The sequence below is a fragment of the Medicago sativa genome, chromosome 7 (assembly GCF_051527215.1).
Source record: "Medicago sativa cultivar Bolivia chromosome 7, Bolivia_mono, whole genome shotgun sequence".
Lineage (NCBI taxonomy): Eukaryota > Viridiplantae > Streptophyta > Magnoliopsida > Fabales > Fabaceae > Medicago > Medicago sativa.
In genome coordinates this window covers 92,333,284-92,344,235 of record NC_140755.1, presented here as the reverse complement: position 1 = coordinate 92,344,235, position 10,952 = coordinate 92,333,284, and the positions used below count along the sequence as shown (strand labels likewise).

Below are 10,952 nucleotides of genomic sequence, written 5' to 3'. Positions count from 1 at the left end.
AGACCACCAGGCCAACCCAAGTGGGTTTTATGTTTTTTAATTTTATTAGTATATTCTGTCAATGTATAATTATTTTACATATTCATTTATTGATATAACAAGGTATAATTAGATTTATATGTAAAAACATTACACACTCACTTTTTTTAATACACTAATTAATTTTTTTTTCCATTGATTTTTCCTATTTGATATTGATTTTTTTTTTTTGAAGTAACCTATTTGATATTGATGAAGTAGTGAAGTATGGTTTGAATGTACACACTACATGTATTACCGTATACCGACACGTTGTAATCAGCAGCATGTGTAACACCACCGACATGCGACAGTTGCGACCAGCACAGTTTGCTAACATACGCGTGATCAATCCCTACTACTACACCTCTCCATTTCCCTCTTCACCCTCCTAATCACAATTTCTTTCTAACGGTGGTTCAATTCAATCCCTCCGGCGACTGTAATGTGAAATGAGACGTCGCCCTGTGGCGGCCATTTTCTCCGATCAAATGGAGAAATCAACCACCAAACCCCACAATTCCCGTATCTTCTTCCTCGCTTCTCTCTCCGCTTTCTTCTGGCTTTTACTCCTCTACTTCCATTTCATCATCCTCCCCCATCAACAATCCTCCACCACCACCACCGTCAACATCCAACAACCACCACCAAGGAAGAATTTCGGTTTCCCCGATGTCAAAATCACTCACAGACACAAATTCCCATTTACAAAAGCACTTGAAACTTCCCATAACAAAACTGATCCATGTGGAGGTAGATACATATATGTCCACGATCTTCCATCAAGGTTCAACCAAGACATGTTAAGGGAATGCAAAACCCTAAGTCTCTGGACCAACATGTGTAAGTTTACTACCAATGCAGGTCTTGGTCCGCCACTCGAAAACATCGACGGAGTTTTCTCTGATACTGGTTGGTATGCTACTAATCAATTTGCTGTTGATGTTATTTTCGCAAACCGGATGAAACAATATGAATGTTTGACTAATGATTCTTCAATTGCTGCTGCTGTTTTTGTACCTTTTTATGCTGGATTTGACATTGCACGGTATCTTTGGGGGTATAATATTTCAATGAGAGATGCTGCTTCTGTTGAGCTTGTTGATTGGTTGATGAAGAGACCGGAATGGGGTGTTATGAATGGGAGAGATCATTTTCTTGTTGCTGGTAGGATTACTTGGGATTTTAGGAGATTGAGTGAGGATGAAAAGGATTGGGGTAACAAGCTTTTGTTTTTACCTGCTGCTAAGAATATGTCTATGCTTGTTGTTGAATCTAGTCCTTGGAATGCTAATGATTTTGGGATTCCTTATCCCACGTATTTCCACCCTGCGAAAGATGAGGATGTGTTTGTTTGGCAGGAGAGAATGAGAAGGTTGGAGAGGAAATGGCTTTTCTCTTTCGCGGGTGCACCTCGTCCTGGTAATGTAAAATCGATTAGGGGTCAGATAATAGAGCAATGTAAGAGTTCTAGAGTTGGTAAGCTCTTGGAGTGTGATTTTGGAGAAAGTAAATGTCATTCTCCTAGTAGCATAATGCAGATGTTTCAGGGGTCCGTTTTTTGTGTTCAACCTCAGGGTGATTCTTATACAAGAAGGTCTGCTTTTGATTCGATGTTGGCTGGTTGTATACCCGTGTTTTTCCATCCGGGTTCGGCATATACACAATATACTTGGCATCTACCTAAGGATTATACAGAGTATTCTGTGTTCATTCCGGAGGATGATATTCGAAAGAGGAATGTTAGTATAGAGGAGAGGCTTAATCAGATACCTGAGGAACAAGTGAGGATCATGAGAGAGGAGGTGATTAGTCTCATTCCTAGATTAGTTTATGCCGATCCACGCTCAAAGTTAGAGACTTTGAAAGATGCTTTTGATGTTTCTGTACAAGCTGTGATTGATAAGGTTACCAATTTGAGGAAGGATATTATTGAAGGTCGGACGGATGAAAACTTCATCGAGGAGAATAGTTGGAAATATGCATTGCTGGATGAAGGACAGCGTGAGGTAGGACCTCATGAATGGGATCCTTTCTTTTCGAAACCCAAGGATGGAAATGGAGACTCCAGTGATTCCTCTGCTGAAGTTGCGAAAAATTCTTGGAAAAATGAGCAAAGAACTCAATCATGATTCATCATGCAGTGGTAAAAGATTGCACTCTGCTGGCTGCAGGTTTCTGATATGTTGTTTAGAGAAAGATTTTGATGATTTCCCTGAATTAGGGAACAAGAATTGCAGCTACAAAATAATTGATGGGGACAAGCTATAACAACTTACTGCAGAAATTGAAAACCCCCATTTGGAGAGATATTCACTGCTTGCTACAGCAGTTTTGTTATATACTTTCTTTCTTGTTTCTGCATTTTGTATTTCCATAGTTGTTTCAACATGTATTTTCCAAGGTCAAATTATTTCCCTCCATACAATATATATCTGTTCACTGGATTTTTATAGGAAATGTAAACAAATTTATGGTTAAATGGTCAATTGAAGTGCAATGGTCTATAGTAGTATATCATTTGGCAGCTTCATCAGACTGCTTATGTATGCTTTGATACTTGATAATACTAGTAACTTCTTTGCAAAAGATTATTTTGACATGTTCTGGAATGACTTCGGATGGAATCATGGAATATCATACATTTTTGTATTTGCTCATATGGCTATGCTGAATATTTGGCAATGTTAAGTATTCTGTTTGACCTGTCTTGATTATTTGAGAAAACCTTTCCTGCATGGCTGTATTCTTTCATCTTTTTTGTCGTCATCTTTCTGTCTTGTACAAAGTTGTTAATACAGACAATACAAGAAATGGTAGTGAATCTGTCTAGAAAATGATAGTAGGAAAGTTACGCGAATAGAGTGTACTAGTACAACAAACAAAATCAGAATCCATTATGCATATTTGTTTGCTGTTTAAAGTCTATAGTGTAATGCCATTGAGGAGGGGAAAAGGCACCCAAGTAGAGTGTACTACAAACAAGTTCAAAATTGATTATGCATATGTATTTATTATTTAAAACTATATTGTAAATGTAATGCGATTGAGGAGGGCCCTTGTTTAATGAAATGATTAACTGTGAATCTGGATACCAAATAATATGGATCAGATTGAACTAGAAATGATCAAGTCTGGTTTTAGCTATTGAAAGGAATGATGGTGGATAATTTAGCCAGAAGAAAACAGATAACTAGAGATATATAGTGATTTGAAGTGGACCTCAGGAGGTGGCCGGAAGTGTTGGAGTGTGGTGGAGGGAGACGATGTAAAGTCACCGATGGAGTTGGTGTACTTGTAAGCACTCTAGCGTTTAAGTTATTGAGAGTTTGGGGTGAGTGAGAGGTATGACAAATGGTACATGCCTTGCTTCCGGAAGAAGAAAGTCTTTTATATAGTGGTACAACTGAGGTTATTTGGTGGGAAGTTAACTGAATGTGTCCGATCTTGATGTGGTGTACAGATGGGCGAATGATTGATAACTATAACCATTGTTGGATTCATGCGCTATATTCGTATGGTCTCGTTGATCTTCCATGATGTTCTGAATTATAGCGCATAAATCCAGTTCGAATGGACGGTGGCTCATTCGAACACGTAGGTGCTTGCATTTGTTTCACAGACTCAAGTCATTTCTGCATATAATTTATCCTAGAATATAAAGATAAGAATTTGATTCCTGAGTATTATATTTTTTTAAGTGTTTGCCACACAACTGAATATTCCTACCTTTTCACTTTGAGAGTGTGATTTGTAGACTTAAACAACCTTCCAGTATGTAGAGACTAACTAACACGTTGACCCCTCCAAAAAACTGGCTGAAAGGTATCTAGGACGGAAAATACTTACATACCATAGGAGATAGGTACCATTGTACCATTGGCCAATAAAATTTTGACAAATGTCAAAAATCTTTAAAACCAGTTTTTACAAAAACCGGCTTAAAAAGTCTAAAATGAAATATTGGAATATAAGTCCAAAAGGAAAATTAATTTTACCACCATTTGTTTTATGTCCAAATTATCAGGATATCGCACTGGTAAAGGCACAAATTAAATGGCATGAAAAAACAGCAAGATACTATCTAAAAGAAAATTTTGATTATTTTCTTTTTAAACAAAATATAGAATTAGCTGATTCTTTAAGAGAAAAACTTAAGAAATTAGCAAGATAAATCATGGATGGTCTTATAAATCCATTTGGAAAAATAATACCACAACCATTCATATTAGAACCTAATTATAATAATATAATTAGAATGAGAAACCAAATTAATTGGTTAAGAGAAACAGCATATTGGTTTCTAATCTTTGAAGATAATTACACTACATACTGGGAATATGAAAATTTTGCAAATCTTTTAAGCCTTAAAATACAAAAGTTTATACATGGCTAGTAAAGGTGTAAGTGAAAATATACAAGGTATTTTTGAAAACCTAACAGTACTTCAGAAACAGTTAGATAAAATAGTAGAAGTTCTACTAGAAAAAGAGTTTGAAGAAAAACTCAATGAAAAACTATCTAACTTAGAAGAAAACCAAAAATTGTTAGATGAAAAACTTTGTGTTAAAATAGATGATTTGATCGATCTATTAAAACTCTTACCTATAAGAGATAAATGTCTAACCCTAGAAGAATTACAAACTTTTGTCAAAAAAGAAGGGGGAGATATGATAGAAATTTCAGAAAAAATTGAAAAATCAGAAAAAGAAATTAACTTCTTCGCGCCATTACCCTAAAAATGGACGAAACAGAAGAAGAAATAGCTAATCAGCTAAATGAATTACAAACATTAATGGCTTCCCTAGACATTAATAGGAAAAACCAAATAACTGAAGAATCTGATGACGAAAACAAGTTTGTTTACGACTTAGGTTCAGAAAGTTCTTTTAGTATGGAAGAAGAACCACAAGTAGGACTTGTAAAAACTAATGAGCATCCAGAATCATCAGAAATGGGACGTAAAAGAGGACGTCAAGAAGATAGTGAAAAATTTATTGATCAACAAATCATTCAAAATAAAATGGAAGAAAGAAAATTTAAACAAATACCACCTAGATATATACCAACAATAAATCGCCACAAAGAAGATGATGTTTTAAACATTGACTGTAGTGAGGATGTTAAAAGAGAGTTAAGAAGTTGGTATCATGATCACATGGTAACAATCCAATTAGACCCTACACTTGGGAAATTAAGTCCAAAGAGTATTTTTAACTACTTAAAAACAAAAACTATAGGAAATGCTTGGAGTTTTATGTCTGAAAAATCAGACTCAGAACTTCCATCAACAACTGAGGAAGTAATAAATCATGTCTATTCAATTTTGAAAAAAGAATTTGTAGGTTTTGATGCGCCAGAAGCAGAGTCAGACCTAGAAAGCACAAACATTCATAGGATCTTTAATCTAAGAATATGTGATATGTGTTACGTTGAACCATTTATATGTGAGTTTAGCAAATATTATTATGCAATATCTCCACAAAAGAGATTACAATATAACCTTTTAGGATTATTCTACAATAAACTTCCATCATCTGTAGGAACAATAATGGAAAAAGTAATCCAAGAACATCTAGAAGTGATCGTAGGATTAGACGATACTCTAGGAACAAGAATAACTGCATTGAGGAAATGGATATCCGAAAAATGCATGGAAAAAACTGCTAAAAGAGAGGCAAAAATAAATGTTTGCTGTGATAGAATCCAAAATAAAGTAGGAAACTACGGTTGTAGTAAACCTAGAAGAAAGAAAAAGAAAAAAGTTTTTAGGAAAATAGACCGCTCTGAATATAAAAGGAAAAGAAAATTTCCTAAGAAATTTAATAAACAAAAATACTTTAGGAGGAATAAAAAATATCCTAAAAAGAATTCATGTCCTAAAGGAAAGAAAACATGCACATGTTGGTTGTGTAATGAAGAAGGACATTATGCAAATGAATGTCCTAAAAAGAAAGATTCTAAAAAAGAAACCTTGAAATTAATTTGGGAAGTAGGTTTCGAACCAATAGAATCAGATATAGATTCTGACGAAAGTAGTATTTTTGAATATACTACTGAAGAAGAATTTGAAGAATGAGTAGAAAAATTTTAAAAAATGGAAACCCTAATGCAACATTTATTCAAATAACATTGAATAAAAAGAAAATTATGGGTTATATTGATACTGGAGCTACTTTATGTTTTGGTAGGAGATCCATAATAAAAGAAGGATGGATTAGACTACAAAAACCAAAAGAAATTATCTTTGCTGATAAGAAAAAACATCAAATATGGTTTGTTCTAAAACATGTTTTTATAAAAATTGAACATAGGTACTTCTATGTAAAATCAATCTATGAACATGATTCTGGAATAGATTTGATAATAGGGAACAACTTTTTAAAGTTATATAACCCTTTTATTCAAAAAATTGACACTATAACATTAAATTGGTTTGATGTCAATAATCCAAAAGAAAGTGAATTTGTTACAACAAACATTATAACAAAAAATGAAATTTTAAAGGCAATTTCAGAAAATCTTAACATACTTAGATGTATGTGGGATAAAAGAAAGTTTTACTTAACAACTGAACAAAATCTAGAACATCATCTAGATCAAGTTTGTTCTGAAAATCCATTGGATACTATAGTAAACAAAATACAAGATTTAATTGTTGTAAAACTTAAAGATCCTAAGAAGGAAGTCAAAGCCTTATACAAGATCCCTTACTCAGGAGAAGATAAGGAAGATTTTAAAAAAGAAATAGCAGAACTATTAGAGAAAGGATTAATAAGTCCTTCTATTAGTCCACATTCAGCGCCAGCTTTTTATGTCAGAAAACATAATGAGATAAAAAGAGGAAAAGCTCGAATGGTGATCAATTATAAAAAACTTAATGAGGCAACTATAAGTGACTCATATAAGTTACCAAGAAAAGATTACGTTTTTGAAAAAATAAGAGGATGTAATTGGTTTTCATCTTTAGATGCAAAATCTGGATACTGGCAGTTAAGGTTATCAGAAGAAACAAAACCTTTAACAGCTTTTAGTTGTCCAGAAGGACATTTTGAATGGAATGTTTTACCATTTGGTTTAAAACAAGCACCATCAATATATCAAAGATTTATGGACAATACTCTTAAAGGTCTTGATCATATTTGTTTTGTATATATCGATGACATATTAATTTTTACTAAAGGAAGTAAAGAACAACATGTTAAAGATGTTATGACTGTTTTAAACAGAATAAAAGATAGAGGAATTGTTCTATCCAGAAAAAAGTCAATACTTTTGAAACAAGAAATCGAATTCCTTGGTCTTATTATAAGAGAAGGAGGAAAACTCGATTTATCACCGCATGTTCAAGAAAAAATTTTACTTTTTCCTGATCAATTAACGGATAGAAAACAAATCCAAAGATTTTTGGGATGCTTAAACTACATTGCTAATGAAGGATTCCTTCAGGATTTAGCAAATGATAGGAAAATTTTACAAAAGAAGATATCTGAAAAAGTGCCATGGTCATGGACACAAAAAGATACTGAGGCTGTAAAATCTTTAAAAGAAAAATTAAAAGTTTTACCACAACTATACAACCCAACAGAAAATGATTTTTTGGTTGTAAATGTTGATGCAAATCAGTTTACATGGGCTGGAGTTATGAGAGCTCTACCTAATGGTAAACAAAAATTGGGATTAAATCTCAATGGATATGTTGAGGATGAAACCCCACAACAATCCTATACCATTGTGGGCGCAACCCCACAGTTAAAATCAGATATCCCTAATGGGCGATCAGATAAAACATCAGTATCAACTGATTCAAAACTTGATTATTCAAGTAATAACATCCGAATTAAGGATAAAGATCTTGTTTTATGCAAGTATGTTTCAGGTTCCTTTAAAGATGCTGAAACAAGATATCATATCAATGAGAAAGAAACTCTTTCTTGTTTAAATGTTTTAGAAAAATGGAGAATGGATTTAATTCCATCAAGATTTTTATTACGAACTGATTCAACTTATGCTAGCGGATTTTGGCGCTACAATTTAAAAGTTGATCATAAACAAGGAAGACTTGTTAGATGGCAAATGCGCATCCAACAATTCTATCCTTATATTCAACTAATAAAATCAGAAAACAATTGTTTTGCAGATACTCTGACAAGAGAATGGAGCAAGCTCTAAAAGTTCTCTACAATAGCTTGAAGCAAAAAGATGAACAAATTGAAATTCACAGCCAAAAGCTAAAACAACTCTCTTCAGAGAGGGGGGAGATGATTAAAATGATCGAAAGTTTAACCAAGATCATGAATGTTGAAACTCCAACAACAACAGAAGAACCAACAAAAAAGACTTTGAATGAACAACAAAGTTTTTCATCAACATCTTCAGCAGGCTCTATGCCAGAAGAAGATACAAAAAAGTCATGGGCTGACAAAGTCGAACAAGAAGATGAAGGGTCAAAAAATGGTTCAGACCAACCAAGCGACGTTGTCGATCCACAACCAGCAAAAAAGGTGTATGTCATCTTTGATGGTCCAATGAAAGGCATCTACAACAACTGGGCAATTGCAAGCCTCCACATTAATGGCAAAAATGTCAGACACAAAGCTTATCCAACAATGGAAGAAGCAAAAGAAGCTTACAAGGCCTCCTACAAGGAAATGGCCATAGCAAAAGATATTGGCCAACCATCAAAAATGGAATCTAAAAAGAAGGTTTCAGTAGGATCAATTATAAACCTCCAAAAAGAAAAAAAAAAAGATAAAGACCATTGATGATTTCATGGGAAAGTGGAGATGGCTAGCCAACTTCAAGGAAGAACTAGCAATTGAATGTTTTTATCCAGTTAATACCAAATATGGGGTAAAAGCTAATACAGTTCCAGGAATATCCAAGGAATTACTTAAAGAATTCTATGACTATGGAATTCTCAAGACTGTATATCTTGAGGAAAAAGAAGGTTATAGATTTCAAGAATTAGCTGATCTTCCAAAAGAGATCGGTGATACAACAAAAATCAATGAAGTAAGTACCTTAGTTTGTGAAAAACGTTGTTGGGAAAGGACTTCGCAGGATTTGAAGTTGTCATTACCAAATAAAAAAAAATTTATAGTTTTCAATATCAATAATCGAAAGATTATTTCAAATTTCAAAGGATCGAAAGATCAGAATCATCAAAGATCCAAGACAAAGTCAGGTATGATTTTAAATATTTTATAATTTTTACATTCTATAATGGAGTATAGCATGATAAAAGAAAATTCATCTGGTTTTATGGCAGATGTATTAACAGATCATATAGAAAAGGTAGATTTTACTTTAAAACCAGAAGAAAATTTTAAACAGAAAAATATTTTTTCTTTAATAAAAGAAAAACTATCTAGAGAAAATATTCTAAAATATGGAATGATGGTAGGAGAAGTTGCCATACCAATGGAATCAACAGATGGATCTGTTGTAATATCATTGATTGATAATGAACAAATTAATAATAGATTAAAACATCTATCGTTAGAAAAGAGACAGAAGATAGGGTATATTCATATATCAACTATCCAAATAATCATAAAAAGTACTTTTATGAAAGGAATAGATGCAGAACTAGAACTTCTTATTGAAGATGCTAGGATGAATGAAAAACATTCACTAATAACCCAAGGTGAGGGAAATTTAAAGTGTGGAAAATTAAAATTTGACATAAATCTACAGATAGGTTTAAGTCTAAATGATATAGATCTAGACAGATCGCTAGTAATTCATTATAAACTTAAAGACCAAACCCTCATGAGACCAGGAAATCATCCTTTTAGTATAAGTTATAAAATGAATTATGCATTAAGTAATTCTCATTACAGTATAGAATTTAGTGGAAAAGAAAAAATACAAATAGATGAGCTATTTGCCCCACTAATAAAATTAGAATCACCAATTCTAAAACCACTAAAAAGGTCAAAATCAATTATGACTATAGAAAGAACACCTCTTCTAAAACAAGAAGAAAATACTAGTGAATCAAAGTTTCTACCAGCTAGAACTTCATTAGATAGTTATGAAAAAAGAAAGCTTAATAAAGCCTTATCAGAAATAAAAACTGAACTTTCAGGTATTAATAGAAAATTATAATGCCAGGGATAACAATAAAAAATGAACTAAAATTATTCAGAATAAAACTAGATGCACTAGTTAACAAAATAGAAGAAAATTTCTTTAGAATAGAAATGAAGAACGCAATTTGGGGAATCCATGATTTAATGATTTTACAAATCTCATATATAGATGAAATGATAAAAGAATTAGAAGAAACAGAAAATATTTCTGTTACACAAAAAGAAAGAGCCACAACCCTTTTATGGCCATCTCAAAAACTAACTGAATTTGAACAATCTTTAGAAAAAATTATATAATGCCTGGTTTAGGTCTTATAACAGAAGTAAAACTCTTTAAAGAAAGATTAGAGAACATAGTCTCTGATATAGAATTTTATCATAGAAGAATTGTTTTAAGACAAATTCTTTTTCATTCCAAAGAATTCGTACAATACCATATAGAATATATTGAAGACTTTCTAAGAGAAGTAGAAGATTTAGAAGAACTTACAAACACACAAAAAGAAAGAGCTAAAACACTCTTAAAACCATTTCAAGGTTTAATTAAAATCGAACAAATGTTAAATCAAGTTCGAGAAAATTCCGCTGGCGATTCTGCGCGCAACCTGGTATCAGAGCCAGTAATACAATCTTAAGGGATAAATGGTGAAAACAAAAATAAAAAAGAAAATAAAAATATCTTTTTTCCTCAAACAAAATCTTTTTAAAATCGCTTTTCCAAATAACCGATTTAAAAGGTCATATGGACAAAATCCACGTGTCACACACTGATTGGATAATGTTATATAACATAGAAATCCACTATGTTACACAAGTGGAGTCCATCTAGGACATAAT

At 32.7% G+C, this 10,952-nt stretch overlaps 1 pseudogene across 1 annotated transcript; it reads left to right on the top strand.

The window, feature by feature from the left end:
• The first annotated feature begins 259 nt into the window (after nucleotides 1-259).
• Nucleotides 260-2,533, top strand: LOC146910304 (xyloglucan galactosyltransferase MUR3 pseudogene; annotated as a pseudogene). Its single transcript, XR_015017846.1, has one exon. The product of XR_015017846.1 is annotated as a xyloglucan galactosyltransferase MUR3 pseudogene (transcript).
• The last annotated feature ends 8,419 nt before the right edge of the window (nucleotides 2,534-10,952 follow it).